The sequence below is a fragment of the Drosophila subpulchrella genome, unplaced genomic scaffold (assembly GCF_014743375.2).
Source record: "Drosophila subpulchrella strain 33 F10 #4 breed RU33 unplaced genomic scaffold, RU_Dsub_v1.1 Primary Assembly Seq18, whole genome shotgun sequence".
NCBI lineage: Eukaryota > Metazoa > Arthropoda > Insecta > Diptera > Drosophilidae > Drosophila > Drosophila subpulchrella.
Genome location: NW_023665515.1, coordinates 1,863,654 through 1,883,932, shown reverse-complemented (window position 1 = coordinate 1,883,932; position 20,279 = coordinate 1,863,654). Strand labels below are relative to the sequence as shown.

The window sequence follows — 20,279 nt, the reverse complement described above, 5'->3', positions numbered from 1 at the left end:
ATCCGAGTGTAGTGTTAAGTAGGCATGGCAGCCCAGGCCCCAGTGATAATTTTCTGCCAGTGAGCAATTCGAAGAATTCCTGGGTGCTTAGTAAAATTTCAATTTTTTGTGGCTTAAAAAACAATGGGTCAGCCAAATCTATTCCGTCAGGGATTGGCCACGTTGATGATTCTATTCGAGTGGCGGGTTGAGTCAATGCTATTGTCTTGGTAATAGCAAATCGCAATGACCATTCGTCAGCAGACAAACGTGAGCGTATGGTCGTCGAGACTGAGAACTGAAGTTTTGCTGTAACAGCTCCTATACCAGAAACATCAATATGTTGACGCTTTCGCTGAAGTTGTAATTTGTTGGCCAAAGTATCTGTGATAAAGTTCATTTCCGAGCCAAAAACAAGAAAGGCCCTTGCCGGGTGGAACATTCCGTACTTATCCTGGATAAGTAGATCCGTCTGAAGTCACGGTATCTAGAATTGACCCACTAGTTGTGCCAGAAGATCGGTATCATCCCATATTAGAACTTACAATTTGTCTTCCCTGCGTTGATACCCTCTCTCCTTCTCTTTCACCAACTAAAAGTAGATGCTTTCGTAAATGTGACTTTAGTAAACTCAATAACTTGATTTCACAATATAACTGGACAAATTTATATAATTGCTTGGATATTAAAAGTGCTACGGATCTATTTTATAGTGTCCTAAACTCTTTTTTCTGTGAATGTGTTCCTGATAGTTTTCCTCCTAAGTTAGACAGGCCTCCTTGGTTTACCAATCAGACTTAGACTTAGACTTAGAAACCTAATAACAAACTTCTATAAAAAGTACAAAAAGTCGGGTAGGCCATCCGATTTTTCAAGATATGTGGTGGCTCGTACTAATTTTAATGTACTTAACAGTCATTGCTATTCCATGTATTTGAACCGATGTAAATTTGAATTTTCAAAGGATCCAAGGCAGTTTTATAACTTTGTCAATGCTAAGCGAAAGTCTTCAGCATTGCCATCATCTGTACGATTAAACTCTATTGAGGCATCTACGGATCCCAAAATTGCAGATTTATTTGCTGAGTTCTTCCAATCTACTTATAGTTCTGTTTCTTGGTCTAAGTCTAGCTACCCTAATCACTTTAACAGGGCAAATTGTATTTTTTCTCCTGTAATCACCGAAAGTTCTCTCTTAAGTGATTTGGAAACTGTAACGCCAACCTTTTCTCCGGGGCCAGATGGACTCCCTGGGTGTGTTCTTAAGTTTTGTGCCCGAACTATTTGTAAACCCATTCTTAATCATTTTCATTTGTCTATCTCATCATCTGTTTTTCCTACTATCTGGAAAGATTCTTTTATTATTCCACTCCACAAAAAGGGTGCGAAGGTTAATGTTCAGAACTATAGAGGAATCTCCAAATTGTCTACAATTCCTAAAACATTTGAACGCAGTATTACCTCTCAGTTGCAACACTTGTGCTTCTCTCTTTAATATCGCCGTGTCAACATGATTTTGTTAAGCGAAGATTGACCACCACTAACCTGCTCGAATTGACATCTTTTGTAGTAGATGGTTTTAACAAAAAATTGCAGACAGACGTTATATATACAGATTTTAATAAAGCCTTTGACTCTGTAAAACACTCTCTTCTTTTATTCAAATTAGATCAGCTCGGGTTTCCGAATAATCTGTTAATTTGGATTTCAAGTTATTTGAATGGTAGATCTCAGAGGGTTTTATTCAAAAACGCTGTTTCCAAGATGATTAACGAGACATCTGGAGTGCCTCAGGGCAGTCATTTAGGGCCTTTGCTGTTTACTCTGTTTATAAATGATCTTCCCTCTATAGTATCTCACTCTCGTGTACTAATGTATGCTGATGATGTTAAGTTTTGTTTTTCATATAATAAAATTGAGTCTGGTTTCTGCTTGCAGTCATGGTGTCAGTACAACCTTTCGAATTTAAACTATCTTAAATGCAACGTTATGACTTTTTATAGGGGTACGCCAACGTTTATAAGTTACTCTCTTCAGAACATGTCCCTGGACCGAATATACTCAGTAAACGATTTAGGTGTTCTCCTAGATCCTAAACTTAAATTTGACTCCCACATAACCTCTACTGTAAATAAAGCTATGAGTGCTCTTGGGTTTATTAAGCGTTGATCTAAAGAATTTGATGATCCATACACTACCAAATTATTATTTACCTCCCTTGTCCGTCCTAATTTAGAATACTGTTCTTCCGTTTGGAGTCCTCAGTATCAATTGCACATTGACCGTATAGAGTCCGTACAGAAACAATTTCTTCTTTTTGCCTTACGTGGTTTGAACTGGGATCAAAACGTCAGGTTGCCTTCTTACTCGAGTAGATTGCTTTTAATTAATTTGCCTAGTCTAGTAAGCCGTAGAAATATGCTTGGTACTTTTTTTATGAATAATCTTATCAGAGGCGATATTGATTCTGTAGATTTGGTAAGCCGCCATACTTTCAATGTTCCTGTTAGACTAATGCGAAACTACTATCCTATCAACTTGCCACGATGTTCATCTAATTTTAGTCAGCATGAGCCCTTTCGCGTTCTTTGTAATAATTATAATAACCTATACCATTTAATTTGTTCCTCAACTTCTATCCCTGTATTAAAAACTAAAATCTTAGCTCATTTGCTTTAGTCTTGTTGATCTATGTTTTGTCCTGTCTTTGTTTGTTCTATGTACCTTCCTCGCGAACCGTATTTGCCCGAAATAAAAATGGGCCCGCGCGTAACAAGCACGTGCTTGGTGTCGTTTGGGCCACTTGTTTGTACTGTTCTTAGTGCATCAACCTTCAACAAATAAATTATAAATTATAAAAAACTTTAGCGGTTGGGATAAAAGCTCGATTTGGTTTACGAGAAAGACATGCGACTACCTGTGTGGAGCAACGAGGTTGCTCGTTTGTCTGTTCTATATTTGGTTGAGAAGTTTCTTGTGTTTCACTCCTGCGATGTAACGAAGAATGGTGCAACCTGAGACAAGTCCTACAAATTTCGAACGACAATCAGATGCGATGTGGCCCTTAGAAATTATCCCAAGTTGGAAACTGCTCATAGTTCTGACCTCGATCATAAGCATGTTTTGAATCTGAATCGGCCTTTTGCAGAACGAGCTGAATTAAAATGGCTTCAAATGCATTTTGTTCGGTGCCAAGAGAGAGCAGTGAACCAGTGAACGCTGCCACTGTATCTAAAATTTCTCGAAGGGATGAAGAATCAGATTTTCTCATTTGAGAAATGACAAAAAGGCTAGATACATGTTCGAGTAAGATCAACACTTTTTTATCGTATCGTTCCTTAAGGCGCTCCAATGCCTTTTTGTAATTTTCTTCTGATACTTGAAATGCAGCCACTACACTCAATGCAGGACCAGAAAGACATCCGAGTAGATACGTAAACTTGTCAATATCAGAAAGTAAGACATCATCATGAACCATATGCTTGAAGGCTTCTATTAAACGGTTGTACTCGCCATATTTTCCGTCTAGTTTTGGAAGTTTTAGAGAGGGTAATCGATTATGGGAACTGGCCCCTAAGCAGGTGAAATTTATCAAGACGGAGTCCTCAGGGCCATTGCGCTTGCTAACATTTGCACGTTTTAAAAGCGTAGATTTTGTTGCTATAAAATCTGCCTCAAACCGATCGCGAGAATCTTCTTCGCAGTCTATTTCTTCAATTTGCTGTTGAACTTGAACAATTGCCAAAAGTGCGATTCCAAAAGGGCCAAGTGTCAACATGCCGATGCACCATCCATTGCTGTGTCTGCAACCGTTCGATTCGAAGTTCGTTGCATGTTTCGTTGCAGCAGAGTTCTTTTGCGCCTAAGTGCAGCTGGCTGTTCTTCTATAGATGGTTTGGTCATGTTTGCAAAGAGATGAAAGATCAGCCAAACTGTAAGGAAAATGCGTTTGAGAGGCTTTGACAAGTTTTGAAACCCTACAACAGTTTTAGAGTAACTGCGAAACTGTTTGATGTAAAACTGGGGTACAGCAAGCCTGCGTGTTCTGAGAAGCTTTTACGACATAGGTTAAATAAATCACACCTATGTATCTATATATAACCAGACTCTTCTTTCTTATTTGTATTATTTGCGTCTGAAAGATCGAATAACAAGTGAACTGGGTTAAATCTGCCGATTTAAAAGCTTACGTGCTCCAGTAAGTGTCTCAGGTGTACTGGTGACGTAATGGTGTGATGCCGTAAAAGTCCAAGTTGAGATAACTTTCCAACTGATCCGCTTGAATTGTAGCTGCTACTGAATTCCTTGTAAACCCTCGCAGCCGGTTCATGACAGCTGTCCTGCCACGGTCGCCAATGTATAATCCGCTGACTTATGGGAGGCAGCCAAAGGTGAAATTTGCCCTCGTGCAAATGCCAGTGGTTGTTGTTATTGCACCGCCTCTGCCCCTGTGCAGATGGCGGAGCTTGATCCAAAAATTAAAACGACGGAGTCAATGATATTTACTTCACGAAGTTCTGTGTGAGACTATATTCTGCTTTTGGTTATACATTTGGTTGGGCTGTTCATAACAAGAAAGCTTATGATTTACCGTTTTCATTGTGGATCATAATGCTTTACAATAGAGGGTAATCTCTTAGCATACAATTTCAACTAAAACAAGGAAGAACGCTATAGTCGAGTACCTCGACTATCAGATACCCGTTACTCAGCTAAAGGGACCAAAGAAAAATGGAGATATGCAAGCAGCAAGGCGAGATTGAAATGCGCCACCTACCGGCGGTAGACAGATTTAAGCGATGTGGGCGTTAGAGTGGGTGTGGCAACATTTTGTTTGGATCAATCGATAGGTATTGACGACACCAATACATTTTAGTTAAAATTTTGTATCTAGCATGAACATTGTGGGCGCCACAGGCTTGGGCGGTTTGTGGGCATTAGAGTGGGCGTGGCATATTCGCGTAACAAACATGCGATGCGCTCAAGCCTACGGAATCTAAATCTGAAAGCGCATTTCTCTATCGTTGATATTTTCCGAGATATCCGCGTTCATATTAACTTTTTTTTGAAGTTTGTGGGCGGTTTGTGGGCGTTAAAGTGGGTCAATCGATAGGTATTGATAAAAACAATACATTTTGGGCGGTTTGTGGGCGTTAGAGTAGGCGTGGCGCTCTACTGAAACAAACTTGCCCTGCGCAGGAATCTCAGGAATCTGCATGCCTAATCCCAGTATTGTAGCTCTTATAGTTTCCGAGATCTCAGCGTTCATACGGACAGACGGACATGGCTAGATCGACTCGGCTAGTGATCCTGATCAAGAATATATATACTTTATGGGATCGGAAACGCTTCCTTCCGCCTGTTACATACTTTCCGACGAATCTAGTATACCCTTTTACTCTACGAGTAACGGGTATAATTAGAAGAAATACCGATCTTGCAAGGAAAAGACCGAAGAGTACGAGTGGTGCACACTGCGGCTTCCGGCTCCCTCCTTCTCACGTACCACGAGGCAGACGGTCGCGCACGCGGACAACGAAAAAGAAAAGGTTGCAAGTGAAGCACGCGGGGAGCAAGAGCGCGGTCGGTAGAAAGTAAGGTTAAGGTCACCATAACCAAGAAGTGCAATCGGTGCAGTGAAGCAGAAAGTCGAGCAACAACGCAAGGCGTTTGTGAAACAAAAATGCATTATACAATGCAAACTCGAAGAAAGGTGACAGTGAATGACAACAAGTGAAAGATATGTATATGCAAAACGACAAAGGATGGTCTCAGTGTTTATTATTTTAACCCTCACGCACCATGCGTGCGAAGCGAAGCGGTAGAACCCTACTAGTCCGACTAACTCCCGCATCAAACTTGCTTCCAGCCGGCAAATCACGATAAAATCCGGCTGCGGCCTGACTTGAAGGTCCAGCCCGTAGGATTCTCAGACCCCACGACGCTCGCCTCGTACCTCGACCATCCACGAGAAGATCCGGCTGCGGCCTCGCCCGAAGGTCCAGCCCGAAGGATTTTCAGCCCCCGAGACCCTCGACTCGCATCTCCGCCACTTACAATAAGATCCGGCTGCGGCCTCGCCCGAAGGTCCAGCCCGTGGAATTTTTCATCACGAAAGGTCTTAGTGTCCCGAGATCACCGTAACCTCGAAGGTCCTTCGAGAACTGCAAGTCCTACGCCCGCCTGAAATAACCCCCTCGAGCGGATAGGCGTAAATCTCCGGGATAATTAATTAAAAATCATGGTTCGCCCTGCGGAAATTACTCTCTAGCCCAGTGTCTCAGTGATTTTACAAATTTCTTCTAAAAGGACCTCTTGACCCGCTGGGAGTTGTGCCCCGGCCAGAAAGCATCCTTACATAGCTTACGCCTTTAAGGTAGTTGTAGCAATCGATTTATTCATTTTGGGAGTGGGCGCCGTCTTCACATGCTCCAACTGGCACAAGGATGACATTGTTGCCGGTGGAATCCTGCAATGTCAATGTTACCGGTATGGATCCCGTCTCACATGTCGTGTCCGGTTCTACATTGAAAATATGCCTTATGGCCCGTTTCGCAGCCTCATAATGGTGTGGTTTGGTTCTTTGTCCAGGGATTCCCAGCTGAGAGCATAGTACCCATTCATCACAATCATTATAATCTAGAGGAATTCAAAAAAAAACTAACAATTAGGCGAGCTTCGCTCTTTCCATTTATCACTAACGTATTTAATGACACACTTAATTTGCTTTGGGTCCTGGTTGGGCACAAGTCCAAGGGAGAAATGACGGTCTGTGCCCCTTGCCCACAAAGTGCACCTTCGATTCCATGGATAGACAGGCTGGGATAACGCTACCTGGCTTGAAGCAGCCTGGTTTTGTCGCCATTATGCGGCAGCTGGTCAACACCAATGTCTTTCCTTAAGCGATTACAGCTATTCATATAATTAATGCGTCGATAGGAATATAAGATTAACTAACTTGTACTCAGAATATTAAAATCAAACATAGAACATTCCAAAACAATGGTCTTTTATATGGAAATCCTACGCCCGCTCAACTATTTAAGCGCGAGCCTAAAGCGAACGACATCTGGTCACATTTATTCAGCTGAGATATCGAGTGTCGATAGTCATCACCAGAACTGTGACCCGATATCCAGTTATCGAAGCGGTTTTATTATTATCGATCGCCCTGGTCACACTAAACGGCGCCTATATAAGCAAAGGCCCAACCTCAGGCCAGTGACTTGCGTTCCGACGAGCATCGAGAAAGCATCAACAAGGAGGAGACTAACGATGCCCGGCAGATCGAAACTAATGATGCCCTATACTCCCAAATCCCACTCGAAATCCAAGTTGATCGTTCCTTCCAGACCCTTCCGCAGCGCCGACACAACGAAGCAAGCAGTACACAACTTGACCCTTCCGCAGCGCCGACACAAGGAAGAAAGCAGTATACAACTCGGTCCTTCCGCAGCAGAGGCACCCAGCCGTCAACATTATCTATTATACCTTAGCTCTATCCGATTGTAGTAAATATAAGCATACCACATATCTCTCTGTATCACTATAGAGGAAATACATTTCTGTCTCGAACCCTGGCCACGGCGAGCAATACTGCCTCTCGAAATAGGGTCGTAACAGTGGCGCCCGAACAAATTGATGACAAAAAGACTTCCTCAACACAACACAAAATAAACACAATGGCAGACAAGTTAACTCAAGGCTGGATTAGCAACATCAATAATGCCCAACTGGAAGCCTATCTGATAGAACTTAAATTCCAGCCAGTTCCAGCCACATGCGGTGGCAAATGTCGGAGTTTATAAGGAACGGCAACCACAGCGAGGGAACCATCAAACGCCTTCTAGAGCTGTCACAGAAGCACGCAAGAAGCCCATCACCAACTCCCGACGGGATAGGAAGTCAACCGAAAGGCACGAAAATACCTGCAAATACCAAACACAACTGATATGCTGAGAGAAAACCAATACCCGAACCCAAAAGGACCGACAGGAATAAAGTGGCTACAATGGAAGTGATACGAAGTTGGGGAGAAGAATACGACGGCACTGGCGACTCGGCAGAGTTCATAAGCAGGACGGAGGAATTAGCAGAGGCTTACGGGATAGATCTCGATCACGCAGCAGGAGCCATGGTAATACTACTCAAAGGCTGTGCCTTGCACTGGTGGCACACCCACCCAACCCCAATGCCATTATGGAGTATCTTCAGAAAATAATTCCTGGAGTACTAGAGACCAGCGGACCACGAGGAAAATGCAATGGAAGCCATTACACGTAGGCACCATGTGGAGGATGAGTGAGCGATGGAATAAACACGATAACTTCGGAAAAATATGAGATTTACTGCGCTTACAGAAGAGAAAAAACTGGAGTAGGTTTACCGAAACAGTCGAGTAGAGTTCAAACGGTATACTGAACGTGGAGAATGCCGATTACTAGCGGAATACCTCCGATTAGCTGAGGAATTCGAGGCCCTCCAATCATATGAACACACAACACAGCACAGAACAGAACAAACGCCGGAAACTCGCTGTGGACAACAACAACCACCTGGAATTTTCTGGAGACCACCAAGAAACCAGTGGCACGGAGTTTCATAAGCAGAGAACTAGCCAAAAGAATACCCAGACACGGGAAAAGAAAGCGAGTAATCGAAGCCATTAGACTAGCAGACGGAACAAACCGAACAGTCACAGAGGCTCTGGAAGTACCAATACAGCTCGGGATCCAGGCAAGCACAACGACACTGCTAGTCCTCGGCGAGGTGACCGGAGACCTCCCTTCAGTTCTGCAGTAGGGACGCGGTGACATGGCTCAAGGCAAAAAGCTGTGCCGCTGTTGACGTCAGCAGAGCAGTCGGCGCAGCGTAGAAGACTGCCTACGAAAACGATCGTGCAACAAAGAGAGGCACATATTCGGAGATTTCCCTCTCTTTCTTGTCTTATAATCTGCCTGCACTCCGCGCTCGCAGAGACAAACTCGGCCGGTCCGTTATTTTTTTTGCGTCTCTCCGTTATGTTCGGCTAGCGACTAATATTTCGGCCGAAAAATTTTCGTGGAGCAGCGACATGTGAATGCCCTAATATTTTAGGAGCATTATTGTGTATCGAAAATACACAACTTATATTGTTTTATAAAAGTAAATTATAGTAAAATTATGTAATTTGGATTTACTTATAATGTTATGTTTACTTATTATACATTTTTATTACAATATATTTTTTTAGTGTAATTATAGAAAATTAGTCCGTTAAAATTGATTTCAATATTTAAAACATTAGTAGTATTAGAATTAAAATTTTTAAAAAATTCGTATTGTATTTTTTAATTAAGAAGTACAAATTATATAGTCGGATATTTTTCGCCTTAGAAAGGGTATAAGTGCAGTGGCACGCGCCAACAGCAAAGAGAAAACAAAAGGAATCAAGTAAAGGGGTGAGAAGACTTGGTGCATTCTGTTTGAGTGATTGAAAGGGAAGCATCCATTTTAATGGTGCGCAGCAGAGTTACTTTAATCGTTTAGTTAATATAATAAAGTCAGGTAAGTGCTACATTAAGTTTAAGATGTTGTGCATTGATCTTAGTTTAAAGTACGTAAGTTTTGAAGGTATTCAATGGGTTCCGTTAGCCGAAAGTGGATGACGAAATGTTTTGTGCCAATAAAAATCCTGCAAAGGGTTAAACACAGCTATAAAAGGTAAATATACAATTAAACAAATAAAACGCATTTTTTAAACATATGTTTTTTCAGGAGCGTTGGCCAAGGATTCAGAGGACCCGGACAAAGGCTTAAGAACGGCGATGACTAACGTTAAAAATAAGCTTACAAAGCAAAAAAAACAGAAACAATAATTGTACCATTTTTGAAAATCTAAATAATACCATATAATTAAAATGAATTAAAATGAAATTAAATAGGTATGTATTTTAAATTCTATATTTTTATAATTGAAAACTCAAGGAAAAATTTTGATTTTCACAAGTGATTCACTTGGGACGTGTCCCTTGCAAGTGATTTCACAAGTGAAAACTCAAGGAAAAATTCTGATTTTCCCAAGTGATTCACTTGGGACGAGTCACCGGCAAGTGACAGGCTATACGAAAAATGAGTATAAGGAACAAGTGAAATCCCGTAGGACTTCGAAAAATTTTCATTTGAATTTTCACTTGTGAAAATGCGGACATCCCATACAATTTTCTATATGGAGCGTCACTTGTTCTTCACTTGTGCACGAGGACATGTCCCAGGTGATTCCCAAGGTGATTCACAAGTGAAACTTTTTTTTTTGGAACTGAAGGGCTGCTACTAGGAGTAGATTTCGTAGTAGTAGAATGCGGAGGCATCACAGCAAGCATAAAGAAGAAGAAGATAAACCAACGCAGGAATAAAAAACACAAGAGACACCGCATTGGATCACTAGCAACAGGCGATTTAACAGAGAAACCAGAGTTCAATCGGAATTGGAGATGATTAGCCGAAGGAAGGGAGTCAGTCACATTGCAAGCCACAAAATCTTGCATACCCAGTACCGCGAATGGAGCACATACTCAACCAACTACGTGAGAAGAATACATAAGCACACAAGACCTATAAAGTGGCTACTGGCAGATACCAATGAACGAATGTAGTAATCAGTACACCGTTTTTAATGTAACAGGATGCGGACTGTTTCAGTGGAAAGTAATGCCCTTCGGATTACACATAGCTCCAGCCACTTTACAAAAAGCACTGCACTCAGTCATCGGACCAGAGATGTAACCATTCGCATACCTGGATGACATAGTGGTCATCGGATGTACGAAACGGGAACACCTGGAGAAACTGCAAGAAGTGATGAGACGACTTTGCAAGGCTAACCTAAGGATCAACACGGAGAAATGCCACTTCTTCAAAGAAGAGCTAAGATATCTTGGACTCTTAGTCAGCGCAAGAGGCATACACACCGATCCAGAAAATATAGGCGCGATCCTCAACATGCCAGCCCACAGACGACGAAGCAGGCACACAGCTTCCTGGGGGTAGCCTCATGGCACAGAAGGTTTGAAAATACCTTTGTACTCCAGGCGAACGCCAGTAACTGCGAATTAGGAGCAGTCTTAACTTAAGAATATTAAAACGCCAGTCGAAAACTTAAAAAGACACAGCAAAAATACTCGGCCACCGAAAAGGAGTGCCTGGCTATCCACTGGGGCACTGAGAATGTACTTGGGAGGATACCACTTCGTCGTCATCACGAACCACCAAGTTCTAAAGTGGCTCAACTCGATCAAAGGGCATTGACAATGCAGCCATACTCATTCGAGGTATGGTATCGCAAAGGAAAGCTTAACGTCGTAGATGCTCAAGGAAGATGTTGGAGTTTGCATGTTCAAATATACAAAAGTCACATGGATAATTGTGCAATACATGTTTGCATGAATGTATGTGTACGAGAGGTAGACGCACATTCCGATGTCTTGGTTTCCTAGGAAACCTCTTAAGGAAACGGCCCAGACACAATTGCAGTGAATAAATAATAGTGCTTTAATTGTTACAATATGAAAGTGCATAAAAGTGAACTAATTATATGTGTGTGTGTGCATTCGAGTATGCGCATTTACATATGTATGTACATATATGTACATACGTGCGGAGTGGTCCATGAAGAACAAAAAGCAATTCCTGAACAATAAAGAGGATTAAATTGGTTTTATGTATAACGCTGCGACAAATTCGTGGCAAAACATTTTTCTATTTCCAGGAAGAAGCGCATACATATCAACAATTCGCCGTGATCTTTCTAGAACACACTTTTACGAATTCGCCGAGAAACCTTTCCTGAACACACACATACAAACGCTTCGACAAATTTGCCGCAAATCTTCACGTTGCCATGGGACAGTGTTGCCAGACAGTGCTGCTGCTGAAAGACATTGTTGCTGGACAGTGTTGAGCGACGTTAATGCTGTTGAAAGTTGCTGGCCGCTGTTGCTAAATATTCCTGTGAAAAGTTGTTGTTGTGGAAATTATTGCTGTGAAGGGTTGCTGTTTGGTGTTGCTGAGGAGGTAGTTGTTGCGGTGCTGTTTTGATAGAGAACCATAAAATGGATAAAAGGAAAAGAAATATCAAACCGTTTGACGGTGGAAAATATTTAATATGGAAGTTCAGAGTGTGAGCGCTGTTAGAAGAGTACGATCTTTTGAGGGTCATAGATGAAACTCTTGCAGAAGTGACCCATGAGATAAAAAAGGCAGAACGAAATGCAAAAAGCTTAATAATTGAATATTTAAGTGATGCGTTCTTATCTTACGCTAACAGTGAAAGCACTGCTAAGCTGATTTATGCAAACTTAGATGCCATTTATGAGAGAAGAAGCTTGGCACCGCAACTATCTCTGCGAAAGAAACTTTTAGCCATGAAATTAAAAGGTGACACTTCACTCCTTAATCATTTTAATTTCTTCGATGATCTCGTTACTGAACTTATCGCGTCAGGAGCAAAGTTAGATGATATGGATAAAATTTCCCATTTACTCCTAACTCTTCCACCCAGTTATGATGGAGTTATAACCGCAATAGAGACTCTATCTGAAAGTAACTTAACATTAGCTTTTGTAAAAACAATAAAATTTAAAAATAATCCAATGCAAAAGTTCAAGAAGATTCAGTTTAAGCCAAGTTTCAAACCGAAACCAAAATTTTTTCATTGCGGTAAGCCAGGTCATTTAAAGAAAGATTGTTTTCTTTTGAAAAGGCAGCCGAATCAGAACTTTTGTGAAAATAAAAGAGAAGATGGGCAGGCTCAGATGGCAACAGCAGCAACACCCCAAGCAGAGCGTAGTTTTGCCTTCATGTTGAGAAATTGTGAGGAGTTGAATAACTCCCCACAAATAGAAGCAGCAGCAGATGGCCGGCCGCTTACCAGATACGCGGCGAATTCGCGTAGTAACGGCGCGGCGAGGAGAGTTTGGAGACTTGGATGGAGAACAAGAGAGTTTGGAGACTTGGATGGAGATCGAGAGAGTTTGGAGACTAAGGACGGAGAGCGAGAGAGTTGGCAGACCAAGCATGGATATCGAGAGAGAATGGAGACTTCGCGGGCAAGGCAAGAGTGCCGTGTGCAAAAACAGGATAACGGCACTCCACCGGACTTTGGACTCTCCCGTGAACTTGGGACCGGAAGAGGAAGTGCCACATCTCGGCGGTGAAGCGGCACACAGGCGTGCCACAAGCATCACGGGAATCAGCGGGATGGCAGCAGTGGGCGGAGCATCGATTGGAAGCGGTACGGGAAGGACAAGTGGGTCAACCAGGAGGCACGAACTTTGGACCCGGAGTGGAGAGATCCAGCGGGCCGTGCGCAAAAGGAAAATAACGGTTCCCGGAGGCTCTATATAAGGCCGCAGAGTGCTGGCAGCTGGATCAGTCGATCACGAGGAGTCAAACCTTCAAGATCAGTTAAAGTACCAAGTGAACAGTCAGTCAAGCAAGTAATCTACGAGGGAGCTACAACCAAGCGAGTCGTCGGAAGCAGCGCCGTGGGAAGCACACAAGGAGCAAGATCGCCACGTCGAGACGTTCGGGATTGGGACATCAGGAATCTCCGAATTGAGACACAAGTGGCTGAGTTCCGGAAGGCATCACACGGCTAAGTCAAGGCTTTCGTTTTCCAACTTTGTCATGACCACACCCTGGCGAGTCGCCCGGCGGGTCTGTCAGAGACAAGCGGAAGAGTCCTACGACGAAGAACCGTCAGTTTGGGGAGGAAAGTTGTCTGAGACCCAGCGTACTTTGCCTGACCAAGCAGGACCTGGCGTGACGGACGAGCGGTAGATCGACTTGCGGTTTCAAGAGGCGGTCGCCTGGAGAGCCCTGCGATTACCGGCGAAGTTCCCGAATAGCAACTGCCCAACTCCCCGAGTGCAAGAACGACAAGGTACTGGTCAGGAGACGACGCAGAGGACATGGTTACAGGTTGTGGTCTGAGGAATCGAGGAAATTTATGACAGCAAGAGATGTTGTGGTGGATGAAATAAACATGTTAAAATCAAGAGTTTTAGAAAGAAATAATAGAAATAATAAGAAAGAAATACTGTTGAACAAAATAATGAATCTTTAAGTAAAGGAAATGAAGAGTTGGTTTTTCCTTTGATAGAAAATAATGAATCTGTTGATTCTGAGTTAAGTGAACAACTCAATGAAAATTCCACATGTCTAGAGAATGCCGATCCAGTTGTTGAAGCTGGTGATAAATTAAAAGATAATAAAAGTGAAGAAGAAATCAGATGCAGTGAAAGAATTAAAAGTAGACCCAAATTATCATATCGATTTTTAGAAAGATGTCTCATGAATACTCAAATATGCTTAAATGATATTCCTAATACCTTTGATGAAATTAAGTTTCGTGAGGACAGATCTTTCTGGGAGAAAGCTATACAAGATGAACATAATTCTCATTTTCAAAATTATACTTGGTCCCTAGTGCATAAGCCAGAAAATAAAAACATAATTGATTGCAGATGGGTATTTAGTATAAAACAAGATGAATTTGGGAACTTAGTAAAGTACAAAGCAAGACTTGTAGCGCGGGGCTTCACTCAAGAATATATGACTGATTACGATGAGACATTTGCACCAGTTGCACGAATTTCCAGTTTTAGATTTTTGTTGGCACTTTCAAGTCAATACGATTTAATGGTTCATCATATGGACGTAACAACTGCCTTTTTAAACGGAACTCTAAAGGATGAAATCTACATGAGCGTTCCAAAAGGCTTGAATCACTCTTATGAGAATAAAGTATGTAAACTTAATAAAGCTATATATGGTCTTAAGCAAGCTGCTAGATGTTGGATCGAAGTTTTTGAAAGTGTGTTGAAGGATGTTGGATTTAAAAACTTAGGAGTTGATCGGTGCATTTATATTTTGGATAAGGGAGATATTTGAGAAATATATATATCTTGTTATATGTGGACGATGTAGTAATTGCTACAAACAAATCTGATAGAATGTCCAATTTTAAATCTTACCTTCATGACAAGTTTCAAATGACCGATTTACGTGAAATTAGACACTTTATTGGCATAAAAATTGATAGAACTAATGGAGAGATTTGTCTTAGTCAGTCAGCATATATTAAAAATGTATTGAGAAAATTTAATATGGAAGAGTGTAATTCAGTTAGTACTCCCCTCCCAAGTAAGTTAGACTATACAGCTCTGCAATCAGAAGAATTATGTGATGCACCGTGTAGAAATTTAATTGGTTGTGTGATATACATAATGTTATGTACACGGCCCGACTTAAGTACTTCAATAAGTATTCTAAGCAGATATACAAACAACAACAATAAGGAACTATGGCAATGCCTTAAGAGAGTTCTTAGATATCTGAAGGGAACTGTTAATATCAAGCTTAGATTCAAGAAGGTAGCTAATTTTAATAATATTCTTACAGGCTATGTAGATTCCGGTTGGGCTGGAAATGAAACTGACAGAAGAAGTACCACTGGGTATCTTTTTAAAATGTTTGAAAATTGTTTGGTTTCATGGAGTACCATGAAGCAAAAGTCGGTTGCTGCTTCATCTACTGAAGCAGAATACATGGCCTTGTTTGAAGGTGTAAGAGAAGCTCTTTGGTTAAAATCACTAATAAATTAGATTAATCTAGAATTAAGTGGTCCTATTGATATTTTTGAAGACAACCAAGGTTGTGTAAGTATTGCAAATAATCCTACTTGCCATAAGAGAACAAAGCACATAGATATTAAATATCACTTTACAAGAGAGCAAATTGAAAAGAAACTAATTTGTGTAAAGTATATTCCCACAGATCTGCAACTAGCCGACATATTGACGAAGCCATTACCATCTGCCCGGTTTATTTCCCTGAGAAGCCAGCTGGGACTTTTTGAATAATCCAACTAAGAACCTTGTGAACTGTTGCTGAAAATCCATCGCTTTTAGAAGCAAAACATGAAATGGATCAAATGAAGTCATTTATGATTATTTTTTTTACTTACTAAGACTTAAGTAATTGAATTGAATCCATATTCTTGTTTATTTTTTCAAATGGATCTCATGAAGTACTTGTAATTAATTTCAATTTTCATATTTACTATTTATTCCTGTTTAATTTCATTTGTCGAAGCTTTAATTATGTTAATTTTTTGTATGGATCTAGTTGGGTTTTACTGGGTTCCCCAACTCTTGCAGCAAATGCTGGATCTAATGTATCCCCAGAATTGAAAAAGAAAATAAATGAAATGAAGAAACAAATTAAAACTAAAGCACAAACTCACGTCAGGAATTGAAGTGATAAACAATGTAACTTTTGAGGCGGCGTGTTGGAGTTTGCATGTTCAAATATACAAAAGTCACATGGATAATTGTGCAATACATGTTTGCATGAATGTATGTGTACGAGAGGTAGACGCACATTCCGATGTCTTGGTTTCCTAGGAAACCGCTTAAGGAAACGGGACCATCGTGCTTCTTCTTCCTATCTTCTCGTTGTTCTTTTTCTCTTTTGATATTCTCGTTCACTTCGATTCTGGCGTTGAGAGCGTGCGGTTTACACAATCTAAGTTTGCATTATTATTTGTTCATTGGGAGGTTGTCTGTTTAATACTTAATTGTATTATATCTATTCATTAACAAAACCACAGAAGAAGTACACGGAGTCGAAGTCGAGGAAGACGAGTGGATAAAGCAGAGACTCCTGGCCATTTAAAGAGATCTAGAAATGTGGCCAGATTATGCAGTAATGGAAGGTAAACTATACGGACATCTACCGTAATGGGCCGCTGAAGAGGATACGCAACCGTGGAAACTATGCATAGCAAAAAACCGACAGGAACGAGTTCTGAGGGAAATCCACAGCGAAGCAACAGCAGGACACCTAGTTTTCCTGATAACTAAGCACCGGATAATGCCGTCATACTACTGGCAAGGGATGCACAGGGACATACAGCAGTACGTACGACGCTGTGAAACATGCCAACGTTACAAGACTTCACAACAACAGGCGGCGGAAAAATGCTGACACAAATAGCAAAAGCACCCTGGGAAACCCTCTGCATAGACTTCGTTGGCCATCTACCGAGTTCTAGCCACTTCAAAAACATGCTACTGGTTGTGGTCAACCAGTTCTCGAAATGGGTAGAGCTAGCAATTCGTAATACAAGTACTACGAAAGCAAGTCCTAACACAGCAAAGAGCACCGAAAAACTCATCTCGGATAACGGGGTTCAGTTGAAGAGCAACAAGTTTTAGCCACAACTCTAGATATGGGGAATTGTTCACCAGCTGACAGCCCTGTTCACGCTTGCCTCTTTATTTTATTTGATATTGTATGATAAACTGTCACCCTCTATTGAAAAGTAAATATTATGAACCTCATTGAAAACGGTAAGTCATAAGCTTTCTTTTAATGTGTAGCCGAACCACATACATAGTCGAGATAAGAATACAGTCTCACACTTAACTTCGTGAAGTAAGCATCATTGCCTCCATTATATTATTTTTGGATCGAGGCGGAACAACAACAACAACCATACTGACATTTGCTCAAGGGCAAGGATCACTCTTGGATGCCTCCCAATAGGCAGCGGACAAACATTGGCGACCGTGACAGGACTGCTGTCCTGAACATTAACAATTCCGCTGCGAGGGATCACAAGGGATTAAGTAGCAGCAACAATTCAACCGGATCAATTGGAAAATTTTCTCAATTTGGACCTTTTCGGCATCGCATCATTACGTCACCAGTATACTTTGGAAAGTTACCTGCAGCACGTAAGCTTTGAGATCAACAGACTTATCCCATTTCATACATATGTTATTTGATCTTACGGACAAATAGTACAAGTAAAAACAAAAGCCTTATATAGTTGAAGTTTATTTAACCTATTTCAATAAAACTTTTCAGAAAACGCGAGTTGCCGCGTTCCAATTTTACATTCAAAAGCTTCACAGTTACTCTAAAGCTGTGGCAATGGCTTCAAAACTTTTAGAAAGCCTATCATTCGCATTTCCCATACATTTTGGATGATCTTTAATCACTTTGCTAACATGACCAAGTCACCTGTATCAAACCACTTAGCTGCACTTGGGCGCAAAAAAAACTCTGCTACAACGAAACATGGTACGAACATCGGATCGAGCGGTCGCAGACACATCGATGGATGTTGCATCGGCAGGGTGTCACTTGGCCCCTTTGGAATCGGACTTCCGGTAATTGTGCCAAGTTCAACACAAAATCGAGGAACTAGATTTGGGAGAAGGTTCTCGCGACCAGTTTGAGGCAGAATTGCTCACCAGGTATCTAGGTATCTAGGAAATCAGCCCAGGCGCGGTCGTGATCACCGAGCCCGGCCCGAATTTTGTAATTCAGGCCCATCTCAGTGAGTTCCCCCAGAAGTCACGTTTCCAGCTCCCGACTCGGAGTAGACGGCAGTTCAAAACTAACGATGCCCGGCAGATCGAAACTAACGATGCCCCACACTCCAAAATCCCACTCGATATCCAAGTAGATCGTTCCTTCCAACGACCAGAACACGATCTACCCGAAAGACGCGAGACACGCAGCTCCGTCACCACGAAGCAAGGCAGTACGCAACTCGCCCTTACGATCGTTGTATATATAAGCATACTTCATAGCGTTCTCTCTCTGTATCATTATTGGGTAAAGGGAGGTAAACCGATCTATAGAGGGAATAAATTTCTGTTTTCAACCCTAGCCCCGTCGAGCTATACTGCCTCCCGAAACAGGTCGTTACAGTATTTTGCCTGTTCCTTAATTGGTTAGGGTGTGCCTGTACCAATTTGAGAACAATTAGACCTTACAAGTAAGCTTTTGTTTTAGTTATACAAAGTACTAACATCACGATCCACTCCAGGGACCAGGATTTTTGTGTCCTTGTAGACAAGAACGCTGAGCAAGTGACAGATCCGGCATAGCTTTGTGGACGGTTCCCCCATAAACTCCACTGTGCAAATCTTTTTTTGAGCATTCCACCTCCACTTGAAAGTTGCCAGTCCACGGAGCCCATATGTTAGGCAATGGCGCTTCTTCCCTATCCAGTAGTTGTCGGAAATGCAGACATAATCAAAATCGGCAAGGAAATCGTTTTTGCGTTCCATTAACAAGTCGTCGAAGCCTTCGCTACCGCTCTCTTCCATCCCTTTAAAAACAAACTTCACGTTTAGTGGCAGCGGAATATTAAGCTTAATGTAAGCCTCAAAAGCATGGATCCAGCACAGCACAGGTCCCTTGTCATCGGAAGCCCCGCGTCCTAACAACTTTCCATCTACCTCTGTGAGCTCAAAGGGATTGGTGTTCCATCCATCTTCCTTCAGAGCAGGCTGCACATCCAAATGGCCATACCAACACTGACTTCTTCGAAGCGTCCTTGCCGAGAGTTCCGAGCAGGGCCTTTGGCAGAGGGACTATCTGGTCACTCGGCAAGGTTTGTTGGCCCACATCCGCCAGTTCTATTTCAGAGCACACGGTCAATCTCTCCTCGATTTTCTGGCCAAACTGAAACGGACTGAGTTCTTACAACGGTATTAAGGGCGTCGCTGTAATCTCTTTTTTTCCGTCCACAAAGCTGAAAAATGACCGCGGTTTATTACCATTATGTAATAAGCTGACAGAAATGATGATATCTGTTCTAAACTAAAACAATTTACGACTCAGCTCATGTGTTAGGTAATGGTGTTTGGGGCCGTGGATAGAATGGCCGATTGTTTGGCATAAACTAAAGCAAGGAAATTGTAGTCGCAAAACTTGAAATGTTGATAAGGAAAAGCATGCCCTATAAAATTAGCCCAAAATTACCCACAAATTAGTAATATTCCAAAAAAAATTTTTTTAAGCACCACATTTTTATACCCTTGCAGAGGGTATAATGATTTCAGTCAGAAGTTTGCAAACCAGTGAAGGAGACATTTCCGACCCCATTAAGTATATACTATATATTCGTGATCAGCATCACTAGACGAGTCGACCTAGCCACATCCGTCTGTCCGTCCGATTCCACGCAAACTAGTCTCTCAGTTTCAAAGCTATTGGGCTGAAACTTTCCCAAAAGCCTTATTTCTTTTGCAGGTAGTATAAAAGTCGGAGCCAGCCGGATCGGACAACTATATCTTATAGCTCCTATATAAATAATCGGAAAACAATTTTTTTAAATTATTTCTTTGGTAATTTTTAACAAATAAACTCCTACGCTTGGAAATAACATTTTTTAATTAGTTCTGAGTTTCGAATTTAATTTGATCAAAATCGGACGAATATCACTGTGGACGGCAGTA

General features: G+C 41.6%; 1 pseudogene; it reads right to left on the bottom strand.

Annotated features, from left to right (window-relative positions):
• Positions 1–2,960: 2,960 nt before the first annotated feature.
• On the bottom strand, positions 2,961–19,601 carry LOC119559167 (annotated as a pseudogene).
• Between the last annotated feature and the right edge of the window lie 678 nt (positions 19,602–20,279).